The sequence below is a fragment of the Polypterus senegalus genome, chromosome 12 (assembly GCF_016835505.1).
Source record: "Polypterus senegalus isolate Bchr_013 chromosome 12, ASM1683550v1, whole genome shotgun sequence".
NCBI classification, from domain to species: Eukaryota; Metazoa; Chordata; class Cladistia; order Polypteriformes; family Polypteridae; genus Polypterus; species Polypterus senegalus.
This window is the reverse complement of record NC_053165.1, coordinates 11,918,450-11,931,099: the sequence shown is the minus strand read 5'-3', so window position 1 is coordinate 11,931,099 and position 12,650 is coordinate 11,918,450.

Genomic DNA, 12,650 nt, shown 5'->3' with positions numbered 1-12,650 from the left:
AGTAAGCAAGCATAATGTTTTATATAAATACACAGGTATGAGTTTTTGTCTTGGTTTTCAGTTTTTCCTTCAACACCATTAAAAATTTGTATGTTATGTTAATTGTCAAGTCTAAAATTAGCCCTGTGTGAGTGCAATTGGTTGTTTGTGTAAGTGTGCACTGCGGTGGGCTGGCAGCGTATCCAGTGTGTATGTGTGCCTTCCTTCTGATGTTACCGTAGTGTCCCCAATTAGGCTGACTTAATAAATATATGCATATAAAACCACCTTCTGTAATGGTTAATTGTAATAATAGTATCTATCTATCTATCTATTATATAGTGCCTTTTTTATCTATCTATCTATCTATCTATCTATCTATCTATCTATCTATCTAATCCTTCCTACTATACTACAAATGATCTAGCTAGCTATCTAATCCTGCCTACTATACTACAAATGATCTATCTATCTATCTATCTAATCCTACCTACTATACTACAAATTATCTATCTATCTATCTATCTATCTATCTATCTATCCTACCTATCTATCTATCTATTTATCTATCTATCTATCTATCTATCTATCTATCTATCTATCTATCTATCTATCTGTCTATCTATCTATCTATCTAACTGTATAGTGCCATTCATACCTATCTATCTAATTATATAGTGCCATTCTATCTATCTATCTATCTATCTATCTATCTATCTATCTATCTATCTATCTATCTATCTTTTGTAATTGCCATAATGGATTTACCTGGCCGGGAAGATACAGCAGATGGAGGTGTATCCCAAACAGAATGGGTCTGATTACCTTTTCCAGTTAGGGAGAAAGAATAACTGACAAATTGGGGGAAGCCCCCAGGCAGGAAGATTTATTCCCCCATTATGATAGGTTGCAGTCATTGTCTGGTCTGGCTCCAGTTTGGACACTTTCAGGGCTTCATGGGAATTGTAGATCAGGAAGGCAACCCTATTGATTTCCTCAGGGGCTGCCAGGGGGCAGTGCCAGCAAAAGACTCTCATGTTGTATGGAGGTTCCTCCTGACTCGGAATGGCTTCCTGGGTGTTCTGTTCTAGCATTGGAAGTACTTCTGGGCCCAACATAAAGGAAGCTGCACTGCTTTCCTCGGGGGAGTTGGAGTCAAGTGGAGATGGACAACACTTTCTGGAGATAACTGGAAGAGAAGAACAATAAGAATTGTGATTGTGACTCTGATGTGGAAAAAGAGAAGGGCAAAGTTTATCTTCTAAAATAAATAATATTTTTGCGCACAGGACTGTTGCCTGCATGGTTATGTCTGAGGTTTAAAGGTTGAGATGCCTCCTAGTGATCACAATATACAGAAAGACTCCTTCACTTTCTGCACAGTTTACTGGCTTGTAGATTTCATTTTAAATCGATACATGTGGAATTTTTACCCTTCAATCTATACTCAATAACTCATAATAACTAAGTGAAAACACATTCTCAGAAAGGTTTGCAAATTTATTAAAAACCAAAAACTGAAATCTCTCATTCACATAAGTCTTCAGACCCTTTGTTGTGGCACTCCAATTAGAGCAAGACTACAGTTTTCCATTGAACATCTAGACAAAGACCAGGCCTCCTGGAACAATGAGCCAAATCAAATTAAAGGCAGAGGTGTTTGGCCACAGTAACAGTAGACATGTTTGACAAAAACCGAAGACAGCATTTGAGGAGATGGCCCTCATACAGGCTGTGAAGCATGATGATGGAAATGAGCAGCCCAAAGACATTGAGTGAATTCTGTATCATATCAAAGTGAGCAAATGAAGCCATCTGTCTGAAAGTTAGTTGAGCTGAAAATTGGACATAAGCATTTTTTGCAGGAAGAACTAACGACTGCCCGTTCAAATACGTTGAAAATTTCAACAATTTCCATGGAGTTTACTTACTTTTTCACTCAGATATATCTATCTATCTAATCCTGTCTACTATACTACAAATGATCAATCTATCTACAGTTTTGCTTGAAAGTTTGTGAACCTTTTAGAATTTTCTAAATTTCTGCATAAATATGACCTAAAACATCATCAGATTTTCACTCAAGTCCTAAAAGTAGATAAAGAGAAACCAGTTAAACAAATGAGACAAAAATATTCTACTTGGTCATTTATTTATTAAGGAAAAATGATCGAATATTACATATTTGTGAGTGGCAAAAGTATGTGAACCTTTGCTTTCAGTATCTGGTGTGACCCCCCCAATAATTGCAACTAAACGTTTCCGTAACTTTGATCATTCCTGCACACCGGCTTGGAGGAATTTTCGCCCATTCCTCCGTACAGAACAGCTTCAACTCTGGGATGTTGGTGGGTTTCCTCACATGAACTGCTCGCTTCAGGTCCTTCCACAACATTTCGATTGGATTAAGGTCAGGACTTTGACTTGGCCATTCCAAAACATTCACTTTATTCTTCTTTAACCATTCTTTGGTAGAACGACTTGTGTGCTTAGGGTCGTTGTCTTGCTGCATGACCCACCTTCTCTTGAGATTCAGTTCATGGACAGATGTCCTGACATTTTCCTTTAGAATTCTCTGATATAATTCAGAATTCATTGTTCCATCAATGAAGGCAAGCCATCCTGGCCCAGATGCAGCAAAACAGGCCCAAACCATGATACTACCACCACCATGTTTCACAGATGGGATAAGGTTCTTATGCTGGAATGCAGTGTTTTCCTTTCTCCAAACATAACGCTTTTCATTTAAACCAAAAAGTTCTATTTTGGTCTCATCCATCCACAAAACATTCTTCCAATAGCCTTCTGGTTTGTCCACGTGATCTTTAGCAAACTGCAGACGAGCAGCAATGTTTTTTTTTGGAGAGCATTGGCTTTCTCCTTGCAACCCTGCCATGCACACCATTGTTGTTCAGTGTTCTCCTGATGGTGGACTCATGAACATGAACATTAGCCAATGTGAGAGAGGCCTTCAGTTGCTTAGAAGTTACCCTGGGGTCCTTTGTGACCTCACCAACTATTACACGTGTGCCTTGCTCTTGGAGTGATCTTTGTTGGTCGACCACTCCTGGGAGGGTAACAATGGTCTTGAATTTCCTCCATTTGTACACAATCTGTCTGACTGTGGATTGGTGGAGTCCAAACTCTTTAGAGATGGTTTGGTAACCTTTTCCAGCCTGATGAGCATCAACAACTCTTTTGTGAGGTCCTCAGAAATCTCCTTTGTTCGTGCCATGATACACTTCCACAAACATGTGTCATGAAGAGCAGACTTTGATAGATCCTGTTCTTTAGATAACACAGGGTGCCCACTCACACCTGATTGGCATCCCATTGATTGAAAACACCGGAGTCGAATTTCACCTTCAAACCAACTGCTAATCCGTGAGGTTTACATACTTTTGCCACTCACAAATATGTAATATTTAATAAGTTTCCTCAATAAATAAATTATCAAATATAATATTTTTGTCTCATTTGTTTAACTGGTTTCTCTTTATCTACTTTTAGGACCTGAGTAAAATCTGATGATGTTTTAGGTCATATTTATGCAGAAATATAGAAAATTCTAAAGAGTTCACAAACTTTCAAGCAAAACTGTATCTATCTATCTATCTATCTATCTATCTATCTATCTATCTAATCATACCTACTATACTACAAAATATCTATCTATCTATCTATCTATCTATCTATCTATCTATCTATCTATCTATCTATCTATCTAATCCTACCTACTATACTACAAATGATCTATCTATCTATCTATCTATCTATCTATCTATCTATCTATCTATCTATCTATCTATCTGCTGTATAGTTTCTTTCATATCAATACAGGCAGGTCATTCATAAATTTTCATTGAAGGAATTCAGTGCCAAGCAGGATCCGCACTTGTGCAGCTTTCTGTGAAACACTCACGCATACACCCAACTAAGGCTGGATTAAGACCCCCCATAGGCCCCTGAGTGACTTAGCTCCTTAACAGAGAGTTGATGTCATTTCATTGTGCGGATGCTGGGTTGTTAAATGCAGCATGGTATTTTTCACTTTTCACATGATCTAGCATTTAGTGGGGATGGGGGGTGGAGGGAATTGTATTGGCATGGCCACCCATTGGTCCTTTAAACTCGTAGATTCCCAATCATTTCATTTGGCCCCCCATGATCGTTATCAAACGGAATGGGATGTGGATTGGTGAAAAGGCCCCCTTGCCGTACATGGGCACCATGATGGTAGATTCGCCCTTGCCCCTTGCATATACCCACATTCTCTCACACCCAAGCCAATCCAAATTCAGACGTACCAATTAATTTAACATTCATGTTTCTGATAGGTAATGTCTCTAACATCACCACCGTGTCATTCTCCTGTATTTTTGATGTTTTAGTATTTAAAGAGATATATACTAAATATTTTTAGATTGCCTTTTATTGTCTTAATTTACCTATTCACTATATTTTACCTTCCAAAAAAAGTTTTTATCCCGCCCACTTATAACAAACATATGTAAAATAACGGATAGTTCTTTCCGGCTACAGAGTACGTTCATTCATCCGTAATACCCAGCAGAGGGCGCCATATCAGCAGTTTTAATCAAGTTCCCAGTACAGTAGCGCTTTTGTCACATTGCCTGTGAAGTACAAACATTCTTAGTGTCGGTGCCCAAGATTGAATTAAACTGTACGAGTAGTGCGACATTTTTCTGCCAAATTCTTAATGGTCTCATGATGAGCCATATTCACACTGAAATTTCATTCCAACCGCCCTGCTGCCAGAAAACCAAGGACAGAACAAAACCAGTGGCGGTCCCCACCGCTGTCCCTGCCAGCTTCCGGTATCCATGGAAACCACCTCATTCACCTCAGACACACTCCCATCCTCCAGTTCTTTTTTATATATACAGTACATATTTTTTTTAAGTTTGCATGTCTTATACTCAATGTATATACTCATTCTACTTTGCTTCAGGGCAGCCTAATCAAGATGACGGGTCTCTCCAAACAGCCTGCTACCTTTTAGCTTTGGAACTCGGCAGAGTGAGCTCCCTGATATACCATCCCAGGACAGACTGGGGATTCACTGGGATTGCAGTGTGATTTAGTATATTTTTGGCCATCAGCTCCTCCACAGTCCTAACAATTTTATTTTATTGTCCGTCCGATATACTTTTTTAAACATTACGTTATTATTAAATTAAAATTCCTTAAATGTCCACAAGGTGGCAGACAAGCAACACACCACTGTTAACAGGAAATGCAACAAGTTATGTGGGATGTTCGCATATTCATGAATGTAGGTGTGGTGCGGGACAACTAAAATTGTAGTCCGTCAGGTTTAAAATATACCTGGAAAGGTGAAGCAAGTGACTGAATTTCTAAGACAAACACAGTCTTGACGTTTTAGTGGAGGGATGATGGAAAAGAAACCTCTACCTTTGCTACAAAATACAAAAGTATTTTAGCAACATAAGAACAGAACAGCATAAGAAATTGGACAAACAAGAGGAGACCGTTCAGTCCACAAAACTCATTTGTTTGGTGATAGCTAAGCCGTTCCAGTATTTCACTCAGGTACTCCTTAAAGCGGATCCTCCCTCCCTGTGTGGAGTTTGCATGTTCTCCCCGTGTCTGAGTGGGTTTCCTCCCACAGTCCAAAGACATGCAGGTTAGATGCGCTGGCGATCCTAAATTGTCCCTAGTGGGTGTGTTTGTGTGTATGTGTGTGCCCTGTGGTGGGCTGGCACCCTGCCTGGGATTTGTTCCTGCCTTGCGCCCTGTGCTGGCTGGGATTGGCTCCAGCAGACCCCCGTGACCCTGTGTTAGGATATAGCGGGTTGGAGAATGACTCACTGACTGACTGACTGACTTCTTAAAGCTTGTGAAGGTTTCGGCTTTAACTGATTGACTCAGTAGTTTGTTCCAGACTAACACAAATCATTGAGTAAAGAAGTATGTCTTGGCTTCAGTCCTGCATGCATTTCCCTTTAATTTCCACTTGTGATTCACCATTTAGTTGAAAGAATTCATCTGGATCTCCTTTATCAATGCATTTGAGGATTCAGGTTTAATTCTCTGATTCTGTCCCAGTAGGACTTGTCCTTATGTACTGAGATGCACTTGGTTGCTTCCCTCTAAAAAGCCTCACGTTCTGTTATGTCTTTTTTGTAGCATGGTGACCAGAACTGCACACAATACTCCAGATGTAGTTTTACTAGTGCATTAAATAGGCTGAGCATAAAGTTTCTTTTATATTTAACCGTTTTTACAATATAGCCTAACATTTTATTAGACTTTTCAATCACTTTTGCACACTGCTTAGATCAGGGGTGGCCAAGTCCAGTCCAGGAGGACCACCGTGGCTACAGGTTTTCATTCTAACCCTTTTTTTTTTTAAATAAGTGCCCTGTTTGTGCTGCTAATTAACTTCTTGTGAATTCATTTTAATTGAATTATTTTTTTAAGATTTCTTTCCTTAAATGGCACCCAAACAGAAATTAAATGTGAAGTGAGGGAGCCAACAGAAGACCAACTAAGTCAGGGCCTCAAACTCCAACCAATTTCACTCCAACCAGCTGCTTAATGAGGTGCCAGTTCTTGTCGTTAATAAAACTCGTTTTTTTAATTTCGTGGCTTGTTCCTGCTCTTGTGGTGCATTAGCAGACATTTCCAAAATGATTGATTTTCTCTTTTCTAAGAGCTCTGTTAAAATGTTTTGAGGACCTGAGCAGACTGACATTCCTGAGACCTTCACCATTTCTTCATTTTCAGATATTGTGTGATGGACACCAGATGTTTTGGCTCTTTTTGTATCTCATTATTGTTTGGCTGCTAATTAAGGAAAAAGAAACAATTAAGGGGTCTGAGTCTTCAAGAGCAAGTCAATTCAAATGAGTTCAAAAGAAGTTAATTAGCAGCTAAAACAGGTCACTCATTAAGAAAAGGGTTAGAATGAAAACCTGCAGCCACTGTGGTCCTTCAGGACCGGGTTTGGTGACCCCTGGCTTAGATCATGAGTGTCAAAATCCGGTCCTAATTTAGTAACACTAGGAAACACGCGGATCTCAAGTCCACAAATAAAGGTGGTGCATTGAGAGCAAGCTGAACTTTTCCATGTTGAAAAAAATACGATTTTACAAATGTCACTTATCTTCTTTTTCCTTCTCCCCATTATGAAGTTCTTCATCATGGTCATTAATCAATAAACATAATATTTACACTTGATTATGAGTTCAGAAGATGTATCTAGCATGTCATGGGGAATTATCAATTGATGGGCTTATGAGGATCTACCTTTTATTACAATAAACCTTTGCCCACCAGTAAGACACTTAGCAGATTGCTCCACATTTTCTTTCTACCATTTGAAGTTGGTGATCATTTTACTTTTCCGAGGTTGACCAAGATCAAAATATCTGACTTTCCAGAATGGATCAGGTTCTAAGCTTTCAGTTAAGACCAAGAGTAAGCTTCTAGCCCAAGTAGTTTGCACATACCAGCTGGTTGTCGTGCCACATGTGCTTCATGGTCAGCAGTTGCTGCAACTGTCATTCTTCTTCCTATCACGTAATCAGCTTCTTCTATTTGCTTCATGCTTGGCAGATGTCGCCACTCTTTTACTTTCTTTCGGCCATGTCACTTTCTGCATTAGTTTGCTGTGAGAAAGACGCAAACCCCAATAACTTCACCCAGGTTAGCTACCCAAATTTTCTTGCTTCACCAATGCATCTCACACCATAAGCTTTTGCTTGAGACCAAGGGCAAGTTTGTGACCCAGTGGTTTAAAAGATGGATGCAAGCCTTAGCATTTAATATATTTATTGAACTTCTTGAAAAAGGCAAACTTTTCCTTGGGGACAAATAAAGTGCCATCGGTCTATCTATCTATCTCAGGGGTGCCCACACTTTTTCGGCTTGCAAGCTACTTTTAAAATGACCAAGTCGAAATGATCTACCTACATTAAAATGATTGATATATATATATATATATATATATATATATATATATATATATATATATAGTACAGGCCAAATGTTTGGCCACACCTCCTCATTCAATGTGTTTTCTTTCTTTTCATGATCATTTCCAGCACTCCATCACTCTCCTTCTTGGTCAAATAGCCCTTACACAGCCTGGAGGTGTGTTTGGGGTCATTGTCCTATTGAAAAATAAATGATCGTCCAACTAACCTGACTTCTGCACAACACAACTGCTGGTCCCAACCCCATTGATAAAGCAAGAAATTCCACTAAATAACCCTGATAAGGCACACCTGTGAAGTGAAAACCATTTCAGGTGACTACCTGTTGAAGCTCATCGAGAGAATGCCAAGAGTGTGCAAAGCAGTAATCAGAGCAAAGGGTGGCTATTTTGAAGAAACTAGAATATAAAACATGTTTTCAGTTATTTCACCTTTTTTGTTAAGTACATAACTCCACATGTGTTCATTCATAGTTTTGATGCCTTCAGTGAGAATCTACCAATGTAAATGGTCATGAAAATAAAGAAAACACATTGAATGAGGAGGTGTGGCCAAACTTTTGGACTGTACTGTATATATATATATATATATATATATATATATATATATATATATATATATATATATATATATAGTATACTGAGTATACTTTATACATAAAATGTATGATGTTGTACCTTGCATAACTGAATAACCTTTATGGCACAATAACAATTCGATACATTTATGGTCCCTACAGTATTCGGATGTAATAATCGCCATGTGGGAAAAGGCTGACTCACATAAATAAGTAGAGCCGAATAATGCAGCCAAGGAGCTTTTGAATTCAGCCGAGTGAAAAATGACGGCTGTCCGATTAACTGCGATTTTAGTTCCCTCTCTTTTCTCAGATCGCTTTTTGGAAGGACGTCAGTTTCGTAGTTTTTATGAACAGTTCGAAAGTGCCTTTCCACATTTTCCTTCTTTGGAACAGCAATGAATCAATGACTTTGATTGTGACATTGTGAGAAAAAATTCCACACCCAGCCCATACCCTCCCCATACAATTTTTTTTTTAAATCCTTTCGTTTATCGATATATAAACTGGAAGGCTAACTAGATCACAGCTGGCGTTTTGCAGTAGCTCGCGCGTTTGATCGTGCATGCGGGATGACCAGTGTGTGAGAAGAGAAGAGACCTCAGACTGGCCGCACTGTATGTCAATCAAGTGGCAAATGCCACAGGGAGGATATATGATAGACTAACGTTTAAACATTTTTTTTTTTTTTGAATGCAACGCAATCTACCTACACCACCTTTGCGATCTACCGGTTGATCGCGATCGACACATTGGGCACCCCTGATCTATCTTAAGTAATAATGTAGAAATGGCCTTATATTTTTATCCTGGTTACTTGTATCTAATACTAGCAATGTTACCTGTAAAAGTCTGGTAATTGAATAAGTTTTAAAATGTTTGATAATCTCTTCCCTTACATGTGCCATCAGCATTCCTCATTCATATTCTTGCAAATACTTCGCATCTTTGAAGGCAACTGTCAGCGTTCCTCCTACCCCTTTCTTCTGTATCCTCTCTTGCCTAGTGGTTCCTCTGTCAATCACATTTGACTGAGCAACCGAAGCCTAACTGACCAATCAAACCAAAGCCAAATTGACAAATCAGATTTCTAGGATGGACCAGGGGACACGCACACAGACAGTAGTGTTTTACTATATTGTAAACTACATTTTCTCTAAAGATCTGAAGCCATTAATTGCAACAAAATAGTGGATATCAGGAAGATACAAAATACTTTTTCACAACCTGCATATTGACGTTTAGCTGAGTAATGAAGGTTTTTTGCCAGTTTTCCTCACTTTTCATATTCTAACACACCAGTAATGGCACACTGTAACGTGCAGTGAATACCCTTGACTTGAGTATTCCTAGTTTTCCTCCTCTTTCCCTGTACGTTTAGCATTCTTTTGCTCAGAGGTTGATGCGCTTGCTGCTTCCTGAGCAGCTCTTCTTTTCTCCACCCTAGCCGCCCGCTTCTTCTCTACTTTCATTGGCATCTTTTCGCGTTAAAACTGATTACGTCAGTGTTTGTGTTGCAATTACTTAGTACGTTTTCCTTCATTTCTCACTTAAGCTGGCACTTCAGTCTTCAATCTGCCTCAAGAATGATTTAAGATATGAAGAGGTAGGGGAGGTGGTTGGGACGAGAAAGGCGCCCATACCCATGCCCTGCTGGCCGCTGCCAAGAGTTGATTCTACAATAAAATAAAATAAAAATTAAAAGACGAATAACCTTGTAGGTCAATCATCACCATGAAAGTGGATAGTAGACGTCACGTAGTATATGTGTACCAAATTTTAGGTCAATAGTTCAAACTGTTTGCGAGCTAACAGGTGATTTAAATCCTGGACAGACAAACAAACAGCCACTGTAGCGTATTACTGTACATATGTAGATACATGCAAATCACACAGGACACCACCAGTATTAATTGTATGTGTTGTATTTCTCCTTGCAGCACTGGTCAGCAATGACAGAAGGTGATCTTGTTCCTAAAAACATTTTTAAAAAGCACATTTAGGACATAATAGTACATACAACCAATTTAGTAAGAAACAGAGATGAAGAAAAGGAAGTTTTGTTTTGTTTTAAAGTGATAAGGAAAAATAAAGAAAGGAAAGCCTTGTTTTGAGTTAGGGATTTGGGAGCTTTAGACTGAGCAGGACTTCACCAGTCAACAACCAAAATCCAAAAAGTTTGCTTTTCATAGAGGGGCTTCAGAGTGCATTTCACATCAGTTGGAGAACTGGTGAATATATTGATATACCAATAGCCTGGACTTTTCTTTTCTTTTCTTTCTTTTTTTTTTTAAGTAGGTCTTTTTTGTTCTTGCGTCTGTCTAGCTAGCCAACCAGCATGGGCAGCGGCTGTCATGTTTCAGTCTTGGTGGCCAACTAGCACCATTGGAGGATGTTCTATTTCTGTCCTGGCAGCTGACCAGAGAAGGCAGCAGCTGTCTCACTTCTATCTAGCAGACCAACCTGTGAAAGACAGTGGATGTCTTGTCTGTTCAGCAACCCAATGAGTCTACAACTTAGCCTGGCACTGAATGCTTACACTCACTCCTCAAACTGGTGGTGCATAGTGAGCTTCAGCCCTGTATGCTCCCAGATAAGCGATTTCTTCTTATTGACTTGCTGGTATTGACACAATTTAGAGTTTTGATTAGAATTAAATCACTCATAAATAATATAAATGATTTAGTGGGCAAAATTCTAAATTATTTTTATTTACCTGTTCAGATGGATTGCAAAGAAACCAGGTATTTTTGTTTGCAGATCTGCACACTTTTACTGTGGAATGAATCCCTGTATTGACTCTCTAGAGCAGGGGGTCCTCAATCACGGTCCTGGAGGGCCGCAGTGGCTGCAGGTTTTTCTCCAACCCCATTGCTTAATAAGAAGCACTTATTGCTCAAGTGACACTCCTGCTTCACTTTAGTTGTCTCGCTCATTAAGATTTTGAACCCTTATTGCATATTTTAGTCTTCAACAGCTGTATTCCTGGCTTTTATTTGCTCCTTTTTAGCAATCAGACAAAAATGACAAAAATAACCAGCATCTCCATTTAGCTTGTTACCATTTACACCTGTGTGCATTCATCATGCCTACTGGGTTTAATGAAATACTTGGAAGGAAAGTGAAGAGAAAAAAAGTGAAGGACTGAGAAGTACTCCTCCGTTTTAGCCTTCAAGTCATTTGGATGATATCCTTAGAAAGGGGAAGAAAATCTAGGATATGAGAATGACCTGACATAGCAAAGTTAAAGCAACTAACAAGCCATGAAATTAAATTATTGGCAAGAATTGCTTTCTAATTAAGCAACTGGGTTAGAACAAACACCTGCAGCCACTGCGGCCCTCCGGGACTGTGATTGAGGACCCCTGCTCTAGAGCAGGGGTCTTTAACACGTCACTCGCGAACTACCAGTAGCTCACAACCCATTTCCAAGTAGCTCGCCAAAGGGTTAATGAATCCTACATAAATTTGAAAACTTGATTAGTCAAATTGGCGGCACGGTGGCGTAGTGGTAGCGCTGCTGCCTCGCAGTTAGGAGACCCGGGTTTGCATCCCAGGACCTCCTTGCGTGGAGTTTGCATGTTCTCCCCGTGCCTGCGTGGGTATCCTTCTCCTCTGCGTGGGTTTCCTCCGGGCACTCTGGTTTTCTCCCACAGTCCAAAGACATGCAGGTTAGGTGGATTGGCGATTCTGAATTGCCCCTAGTGTGTGCTTGGTGTGTTTGTGTGTGTCCTGCGGTGGGTTGGCACCCTGCCCAGGATTGTTTCCTGCCTTGTGCCCTGTGTTGGCTGGGATTGGCTCCAGCAGACCCCCATGACCCTGTGTTCGGATTCAGCAGGTTAGAAAATGGATGGATGGATGGATTAGTCAAATTAGACGAGTTGACATAGACGAGTCCATTTTGATTCTTAGGTCTTTCTCATAAGGGGTACTTTCAAGTTTCACATCTCCCATTGCATATTTAAATCTAACATTTTTACTTCCTCCATGTAATACTTTACATTTACTTACATTACATTTCATCTACCACAAATCTACCCAAGGCATGCTGTCCAGGTCCCCCTGTAATCCCCCTGTTGATTCTACATTATCTGCCAATTCTCTTATCTTAG